Here is a 9,564-nt window from a genome sequence, read left to right as displayed (position 1 = left end):
CAGCATTATAAAGTGACAGAGGTGCATTAGTCACATTATGAAGAGAACATTGTATTTAGCAGCATCATAAAGTGACCTGAATAGTGTTATAGCATTGTAGAGTACCAAAGATACAATAGCTACACTGTAAAGTGACCAGAATACTTGAATATTATCAAGTGACCAGGGCACAATACAGATAAACACATCAAAGTTGGCCAAGAAACGAGTGCAGGTTCCCTACTTTAGAAACTAGACACACACTGCACAGGTAAAAGATGCTATATAAAACATATTGCAGCTAAGGAATGGATGGAGTTAAGTTTACCCGTAATTCCTATTCATGGTCAGCGCTGGCAAGACTGATTGCTCAAAATCCAATTTTTTACATTGAGGGAAAAGCTGTGATGATTTGTGATACTCTTTAGGTTATGGTGGAGGTTATTCCATTCTTTAATGGCCTTATATGAAAAGACTGACTGAGAAAAGGCAGAGTTTCATATTGGTACGCTTCAGTTACCTCTAGAGATGGACTGTAAGGCTCTGACCTGTGATTCTGACTGAAGCTGTATAAAGGGCTTTAATGGGGGGGGGGGTCAGCATTACTGATAATGTTATGTACTAACCGGATATCAGGGAACACAATGAAGTTATCAAAGCTAAGCAATTTGCATTTCACTAGTAGACTTATGTTTCACCAGTGCTGATATTTTCATGGTTTCTTATCAAAGACTTTTAGAGTCATACTATACTATGACGTTTTTTACGATTTTTGGACGACATACTATACTATGTTGGTTTTTTTTTTAATCATTTTTGGACTACATACTATACAATGATGTTTTCAATGATGTTTCATTTTTCATTTTTGGATGACATTATTGTTGTTTCTATTATTGCTGTGCCTCTCTTCCCCTCTCTCCCCCTCTCTCTTTCGCTTTCCTTTTTTGCCATGATTGTATTTCATTTGCTATTCACGACATCTATTGCTTGTCTGTCCGTCCTGGAAGAGGGATCCCTCATTATCCTCTACCGCTCTTCCTGAGGTTTCTTCCTTTTTTTTCCCCCGTTACAGGGGTTCTTTTTCGGGAGTTTTTCCTTGGGTGATGTGAGGGTCTAAGGGCAGAGGGATGTCGTACACTGTAAAGCCCTCTGAGGCAAACCATGTTTTGTGATAATGGGCTCTATAAATAAAACTGACTTGACTTGACTTGACTTGACTTGACTTGACTTGACATACATTACTATGACATTTTTTTATGATTTTTGGATGACATACTATAGAATTACAATTTTTATGATTTCTGGACAACATACTATATTAAGATGTTTTCTATGATTTTTGGATACTATAAAATTCCATTCCATAAAAGTCAATTAGGTACAGGCTGTGAAACAAGAAGCAGCTTCTCAGCACTTATACCTGCCAGGGAGCTCCTCTTGTCCTCATAATTGTTGTTGCGGCTATTGTGCTAAAAACACTCAGTGGGGACAGAGGAGGGTGGAGGAGTCTTCTGTTTGAGTTATAGTGGAACTATAGAGTGGAACATTCCCCAAAATGTCAGGAAGCACCACAGCTACAGAACAGTCCCTAAGTAGACCTACCAGCTTTGTTGTGATCTATGCATATTTACATGTTGTTCTGCTTGTTGGGAGTTGGAAGGAATCAAACATTAGATATCAGTTAATTATTTCAACATAACCGAGCTGGAAACTCACTACACCTGAAATCAGATCGCAAGCAATGTGTCCTGTCATCCGTCTGTCACCTTCACACATATGCCTGGCACAGGAGGACAGAGAGGGGAGAGATGGTGGCCTGTCGACTGCATATAGCGATGTTCCACAGTTACTGAGTGTGGCAAGCATGGGAATAAATAACTTGTTCTCTGATTAACTAAATAAGTCGCTAAATGTGTCTCTTGTTGCTTTTTAAATATAACACCGCTGAGAGGGTCCGAAAAGCCGCTAAATAGCGATAAAGTCGGCACGTTAGTTGTCCTCTCCTCCTGTCACCCTGCAACCTTAGATTGTCTTGTTCGTTTGCAAAATGATCAGACCATTGTTTATTAACTTAACATTTATATTTGGCTTACCGTGAAAACTATCATGACTGACTGCTCCACCGTAAGAGTGCTGAAAATAGTGTAAACAATGGAGTCGGAGCACACTCTGCTGGACTAAGTATATAATGAAACCATTTCTAAACCACCCAAGCATCGTTTTCTACGTTATATGGTCTATAAAAAAACAGATTTCTTATCGGCACATATCCATAAAATAAAAGTCAATACCAATATGCTCTGATATGCTCCAATATGTCTGTGAAAGGCTAATATCGGCCGATAATATTGGTAAACTGATATATCAGTTGGGCTCTAACATATATACACACACACACACATTTTAATTGAACAGTTAGCATATAGCACTGTACCATGTAACATTCACGCACAATCATAATTAATCTCCACTTACTCTGCCCCGCTGTTCAGTCTTTCCCTCAGCGTGATGGAGAGATGACACCCAACATGTTTTGCAATCTACAAAAATTGTCAGAAATACAAATTCATCAACTTCATTTAATCTGCTGGCGCTCCTTACTATTTTTGCTTCAAATAGTATTTACAGGTACATTTTCTCCTTTATTGACAAAGTTACACACCTCCATGGTCCCACATTTTGCAATTGTTTTGCTTTTTTTTTTCTCACTTCTGTGTGTCTAGTCTCGTGGGGACCCTGCATTCTCGCAGGTCTACCTCTGCGCTGCTCTTTAAGTGACAGTATAACCTCAGCAGGAAGAAGCAGCTCTTGCATTAATAATGCCTTAAGTCCATCATATAGGTTTATCAAAACCATATGCAAACAATGTTTAGTTCACCTGGCTACATTCTCCCCTGCCACAAGTCAACATCCTCTGTGATTTCCTGTTTATCTACTAACCCTTTAAAGGTGCGATGTAGGACCGTTCCTGCTCACATCTGGGAGATCCCATCTGGGCTAAGTGACACAGCATTGCATGCTGATGTAGGTAGGTGAAATGGGTTCTTGTGTTTCCCTGCTGTCTCTCTCTGACTTTTGCTTGGGGAGGAAGTATGTGTGCCTGCCTTGACATTTCCCTTCTTTCTCTGCCTCGGGGCAGTGGGTACAGGGTACAGTTCCTCCTCCGGTAATCTGATACTCTCTAATGAGGAATGAGGGTAGGGCAATAGGTCTGCCCCCAGGTCACTATCACTTGTGTCACTTATCTCTCACTCAGGTACCTGACTTTCTCCACCAATGCAAACTCAGGATCCACCTCTGTCTCTGACTCCAAATCAAACATACCTTTGCTGATGGGTGGGCATGGACAGTGGCGTCCCCTTGGCACTGGCGCAGGCGCCACACATGGCCTGATATTGTACCTATGCACCCTCTTTGCCAACCATTGTTCCAGGGGCTCCACTGTGTACATGGTCCCTTGAATATCAACAACCTTGTACACAGTAGGTGCCCATGCATCATGAATCGTGTTCCTGGGCAGCCGATAACAGAGGTACACCATCTGTCCCACTTCAACAGGCGGACAGTATACCCTCTCCTTTTGCTGTGCGACTCTTTCTGCAGCCTTTCATTCAGCACACTCCCTTGCTCTAGCATGAGCATCTTGCAGGCTCCCTTGGTGTGCGACCAACCAGTCAGGCTTATCATCCTTCGCTTGCTCCAGGCCTAACAGACCATCAACTGGGATGTGTGGTTGGACCCTGATTAGCAGATAGTAGGGTCGACATTGTGGTTGAGTGTGATGTGACATTATATGCATAATCGAGTTCTGTCCAGGCCAACTCCGCTTCTTTTCAGGGAGAAGCATGCACAGAAGGTCTTGTAGGGTTCTGCTGAACCTTTCACAGTGTGGATTCCCTTGGGGGTGGTGGGGCGCTGTTCTAGTCTTCTTTACTCGTTGAACTTGCATAACTCTACAATAACTGCACTTCCAAAATTTCTGCCTTGGTCTGAGTGCAGGCGCTCTGGTACTCCATACCTTAGAAACCACTCTCTGAGGAGAATTTTTGCTGTAGTATCCACCCTCTGGTCTTGTGTGGCAACAGCTTGACGCAACTTTGTGATAACTTTTGTTATCACAAGCACATTCTAATGCCCATCGGTGGCACATTTGAGTGTGGTGTAGTCCACCGCAACCACCTTGAGCGGGCAAGTAGCCAAGAATGGGGTTTGGGGTGCCTGTATCTTTGGCTGTGGTGTTTTTGTCAAAACACACCTCTGACATTTTTTTACCCACTGTTCAACATCTTAATGCGCATCACCCCAGAGGCATCTCTGTCTCAACAGTCTGAGTGTACACTCGATACTCTGATGCCCTATCTGATCATGTACACATTGAACAACTTGCTCCTCAAGGTAGCCAGGCAACAGCAGTTGGTAGTATTCTCCAAGATGAACATCTTCGATTGCTCTGTACAAAACACCATCTTTTCTCTGAGTCAGGGCACGGAGCGCACTGGTTTGGATAGGCCTGCTCTCTTGTGATGGGTCAGTTTTCTCTGCCATCTCCAGAACTCTGCCAGCACTCCAAGTGTTGGATCTGATGTTTGAAAGTTTTGGAGTTCTGCTTTGGAATATCCTGGCAATGGGGGGTATTTTTATGAACCCCCTCACTGCCCATCATCTCACTTGCCTCAGATGCCTGTAACTGCCTAACCCTGCAGGGCTCAACCTCTGCAGCTACTAAATCTGGGCTTAAAACTGTCCCTGTCTTCAGTGAGTTGTATATGGCTACACAACCATCATATTCTGCATCTTCGCTGTCTGGTTCTGGCTCGTCAGCTGGTGGTCGCCGAGAGAGCGCATCAGCTGCATTATTACATCAGTCAGGGTGGTACTTCACATGAAAGTTGAATACAGCCAGCTGAGCGACCCATCACTGTTGACTAGACCCGAAACTGGCAGTGGAGAGATGGCACAGGGGTTGTTATGTGTGATAATGGTGAACTTGGACCCCAGAAGATAACTCCTAAACCTTTCTGTAACCGCCCACTTTAGTGCTAATAGGTAAAGCTTCATGTTGCTGTACGTTTTATCATTCTTCTCAGCCCTGTTGAGCCTCCGACTTGCACAGACTATCCACTTTCTTCCCACCCACCTGCTCCTGATACTAGCCTAGATTGCTAACATCTGTCTCAAGAATGAAAGGTAGGGTTAATACTGCATAGCCTAGTGTGGGAGCACTGGTTAGCCTCTCTTTTAATAGTTCAAAGGCCCGTTTACACCCTGGTGTCCAGGATGACCTAAAAGAGCTGATAGGCCCTCATCTGACTACTTGTGAAGGGATCCTGCAATCTGGGAAAAACCCTCAACGAACCTCCTATAGGAGCTGCAAAATCCCCAAAAAGACCTGCGCTCCTATACAGTGCTTGGAAAGGGCCACTGTTTCACTGCTCTTACCTTGTCAGGATCCGTACCTATGCCTTGGGTGGAGACTTGATGACCAAAGAACTTGACCTCAGGTGGGAGAAGATGACACTTCTACATTTTGAACTTTAACCCTGTCTCTCTCAACCTCTTCAGTACTGTCTCCAGCCGCACCAAGTGGCCGTGGAATGTTGGCGAGAAGACAAGCAAATTGTCCAAATATATATACACACAATTAAAACACCAAGTCACTCATTGTAGCTTGTATGAGGTGCTGGAATGTGGTGGGCATGTTACACAATCCAAACAGCATCCTCAGACACTCATACAAGCCAAATGGTGTGGTGAATGCTGTTTCGTGCCTGTCTCTCTCATGTACTGCAACTTCGGTTTCCGAAGGTATCCGCTTGCAAGGTCGATCGTGGAGAAGAACTTGGCGCCACTCAGCGCAACCAGACTTTCATCTATGCATGGGAGTGGAAACGTATCCCGCCTGGTCTTCAAGTTGAGCCTCCTGTAGTCAACGCAATCAGACTTGCGGACCAGGACAACTGGTGAAGTCAGAACTTTAACTCTCCTGGATCACTTCTTTTCTCAGCAGCTCAGAAATCGGCTCCCGAACCTCCTGATACTGATTAGGTGGCATGCAGCTGTAAGGTTGGGAGACGGGTGTCTCATCCACCACAGGGATTTCATGTTTCACCTGATCAGTAAACCCAAGCTCCTCGTCATGCATTTAATACCATCCAAACTTGAACTGTCGATTTGAATCATGCAGTGGGTTCTGCAAGTTGTGAAAATTTCTTGTATGCTTGTGATTTCCTTTTTTCTTTATTTTTTATCATAGTTTTATAGTTATTCTTATTTATTTATTTGTTTACATATGTAAAGCTTGCACTTTAATGTTTTTTTGATGGGGATTGCATCCAATTTCATTTTACATGTACAATGACAATAAAGATATTATATTCTATGCACTGCAAAGACATCTGCATACTTCTTACGGAGTGGCCCTAGCTCTGCATGCTGCTCTGGTGTGCCACCAAGCAGTGAAAGAATGAAGTCGACTTGTTCCTCTCCATGTACGCCCCTCGCTCTTACTACCCGTTCCAACTCTTCTATACTCATCTACGGTGTTAGCATCTTTCCCAGTTTCACCACAAAAAGGTACAATGTGTTTTTCTCTTGGAATGAAAAATGGACCTTGTTTGAACATCACCTAGATTAGCAATACTAGACATTACTGCATCATGTTTTCTGCTCAGTTCCAAAATCTGTGACTGCATTTGTGCCAATGGGTTACCTCCATCATCAGATAGAGAAGCTGCATCATCCTCATGGTTGAGTACTGCCATGGGAGCAGCTGCCCCCTGGTCCTCTTCTGGCATATCCGAGTCTCTGTTTCAGTGTCTTTTTCACAGTAGAATAACACAGTCACCTCCAGTTGCTATGCTTGTCACAGGGAGGCTTTCCCCTTCTCCAGCAGTCCCCAGTGATGATGCAGACATCTCTCGCCTCCAAGAATGCCATCCACAGGTCACACGCCACTCCAGGAACGCCACACCCCAACCGTCACCCTTTCTAGCTCCAAGACTGGACCACTTCTTGCCACTACTGTTGTCCATATATACTCACTCTCCCTATTAAGACTACAATCACAAAACTTAAAGGGAAATGACCTCTGACACCAAATTGTGTGGCCTGGTCATAGAATGACAAGACCGGACACAGACTAGAATTTTACGTGGGTCTTTATTCCCCGAGTGAACTGATAAAAAAAAAAAATGTATAAGAACAGCATTAATACTTTAAGTTGAGAACTGCAGACAATCCCAGTGGAATTGTGCAAGATGCTGTACTTTTCCTTCTAGTTTCAAAATAACTACTCAACAACAGTGCATTAACACCTCTCTCTGACAAAAATACACCTTTAAAATGACTTTAGAGCTCACTTTCTAAATAGATGAGACTTTCAAACTATCCAAAAATAAACAAAATGGACTAAGTAGTCCACGGACTAAATTCTATAGACAAACGTGCCAAAGATAACAGTAGTGGCTTGCTCCTAAGCAAAGGAAACAACAACACAGTACAAATCAGTAAATGTCTTAACCCACGAAACATACATTTAAGAACAAAATAATGCAGACTCTAAACTCCAAACAATTTTACATGAGTCAAAAAATGAAGGCGCCAAATTATATACCCACTTTACACCCCAGTGTGCACCCTGCGCGCAAAGACACACACACTTGGAACCCAACACGGCATATCTCCCTTTCAATTGAACAGTTAGCATATAGCACTGTACCCTCTAACTTTCACGCGCAATCATAATTAACCCCCACTTACCCTGCCCCTCTGCTCAGTCTTTCCCTCAGCGTGGTGGAGCGAGGACACCCAACACTTTTTTGCAATCTACAAAAATCGTCAGAAATACAAACTGATCATTCATCAGCATGGCTCAGCAAACTTCAACTTCATTTGATCTGCTGGCGCTTCTTACTACTTTTGCATTACGTTAGTGTTTACAGGTATACTTTCTCCTTTATTGACAAAGATACACACCTCCGTGGTCCGACGTTTCGTAGTTCTTTTGGGTTTTTTTTTACTTCCGTGTGTCTACAGTCTCGTGGGGACCCTGGGGACCCTGCGTTCTCGCGGGTCTACCTCTGCGATTCTCTTAAAGTGACAGCGCTACCTCAGCAGGAAGAAGCAGCTCTTGTATTATTAATGCCATAAGTCACTATATTACAACCATGCCATAAGTCCATCATATAGGTTTTTTGAAGACCACATACAAATAATCTTTAGTTCACCTGGTTGTTATTATATCTATCTATCTATCTATACATATATATATATATCTATATATATATATATATATATATATATATATATATATATATATATATATATATATATATATATATATATATATGTGTGTGTGTGTGTGTGTGTGTGTCTGTGTGTCTGTGTGTGTGTGTATCTCTGGGAGTGCTGCAAAGGCTTTGAAACTCATCTAGATCTTCATGTTTGGGAAACAAATTTATATAATTGGACAATTAACTGAATAAACACAAAAAAATAAGACAAAATAATTCAATGTAGACATCACTTTTGGTGTCAAAATTTTCCTTTGGTGACCTCTGACTCTTGACTCCAGCACATCCTGGATGTGGTCCTGCTTATAAGACATGATAAAATATACTGCATATGTTGTTTAATTGTTTAAGCTGTCATGCTTAATGTCAGTATACATTATGTATATAGACACACATATGCATAACACACACATACTCTGGCTTAAAACAGATGTGACTGTTGAGATAACCGAGCACCACCGCCCCATACTGCTTTCTGAACGAGACAAATGCTTATGAAAGCCATCCCTGCGTGAAGCTTTTGCATGACCACTGCTGTGGCAGTTTTGATTGAATCCCAATCTGACTGGCTTTGACTTGGTCCATCTGTGCGACTGTCCTTGGCCTCGGTTTAGGGTCTGGGGGTAGAGGGGGCCGTGGAGCTATCACACTGAGAAGGCTGTTAGGGTCATTACAACCCTCTGCTTCGATATTTCCACTTTTTTGATGGGAGCCAAATGTTGTGCTGGAATCCCTGTGTCTGTCTGTCTTTGTTCCCGTCTCTCACCATCCTGTCCAGGCCTATGCCAGCACAGCTGTGAGCGGCAGCGTGTAATAAAAGTCTAATGCGAGCAGCTGCTGGGGGTTTAAACTGTAATGAGATGGTGTGTGAGATTACCACACTTCGCTAGTCGCTGAGAGAAAGCTTGGCACCCCGACAACACTGCCCCCCCTCCCCAACGGTACAATTACACTTTAGATATGGCTAATAGAATATCCACACAACGCCTGTAAGCAAGAAGCATAATGAGCTTTAGCTTAGCCTCTTCCTTCTCTTTTCCCCTGTCTCTCCATCTCTCTCTCTCTCACATGCCCACAGCTGCACGGAGTGTCCACCCTAAGGAGTTGCTGTAAACTGCAAGGAGCTGATGTAGGAAACAGAGACAGTGTTTCTGAAATCAAAGGCACGCCTAGTCAGAAGATTCCCACAGAGGGGGACAGCGTTCTTTTTTGTTTTGTTTTTTTTCTTTCAGAGCCTGATCGCTGGAAACACAGCTTGCCTGCTTACATCAACCCAACAAATAATTCAGGC

At 43.1% G+C, this 9,564-nt stretch overlaps 1 long non-coding RNA gene across 1 annotated transcript; it reads right to left on the bottom strand.

Moving 5' to 3' along the window:
- Positions 1-6,347: 6,347 nt before the first annotated feature.
- On the bottom strand, positions 6,348-7,999 carry LOC148188960 (uncharacterized). The gene is made up of 3 exons (XR_015777142.1): positions 7,957-7,999; positions 7,741-7,806; positions 6,348-7,453 (listed from the first exon to the last, which is right to left on the bottom strand). It is a non-coding gene; the product is annotated as an uncharacterized LOC148188960 (long non-coding RNA).
- Positions 8,000-9,564: the final 1,565 nt, after the last annotated feature.

This window comes from Plectropomus leopardus, chromosome 8 (genome assembly GCF_026936395.1).
Source record: "Plectropomus leopardus strain MGB_pleo_1.0 chromosome 8, ASM2693639v1, whole genome shotgun sequence".
Taxonomy (NCBI): Eukaryota; Metazoa; Chordata; class Actinopteri; order Perciformes; family Serranidae; genus Plectropomus; species Plectropomus leopardus.
This window is presented reverse-complemented; position numbering and strand designations above follow the sequence as displayed.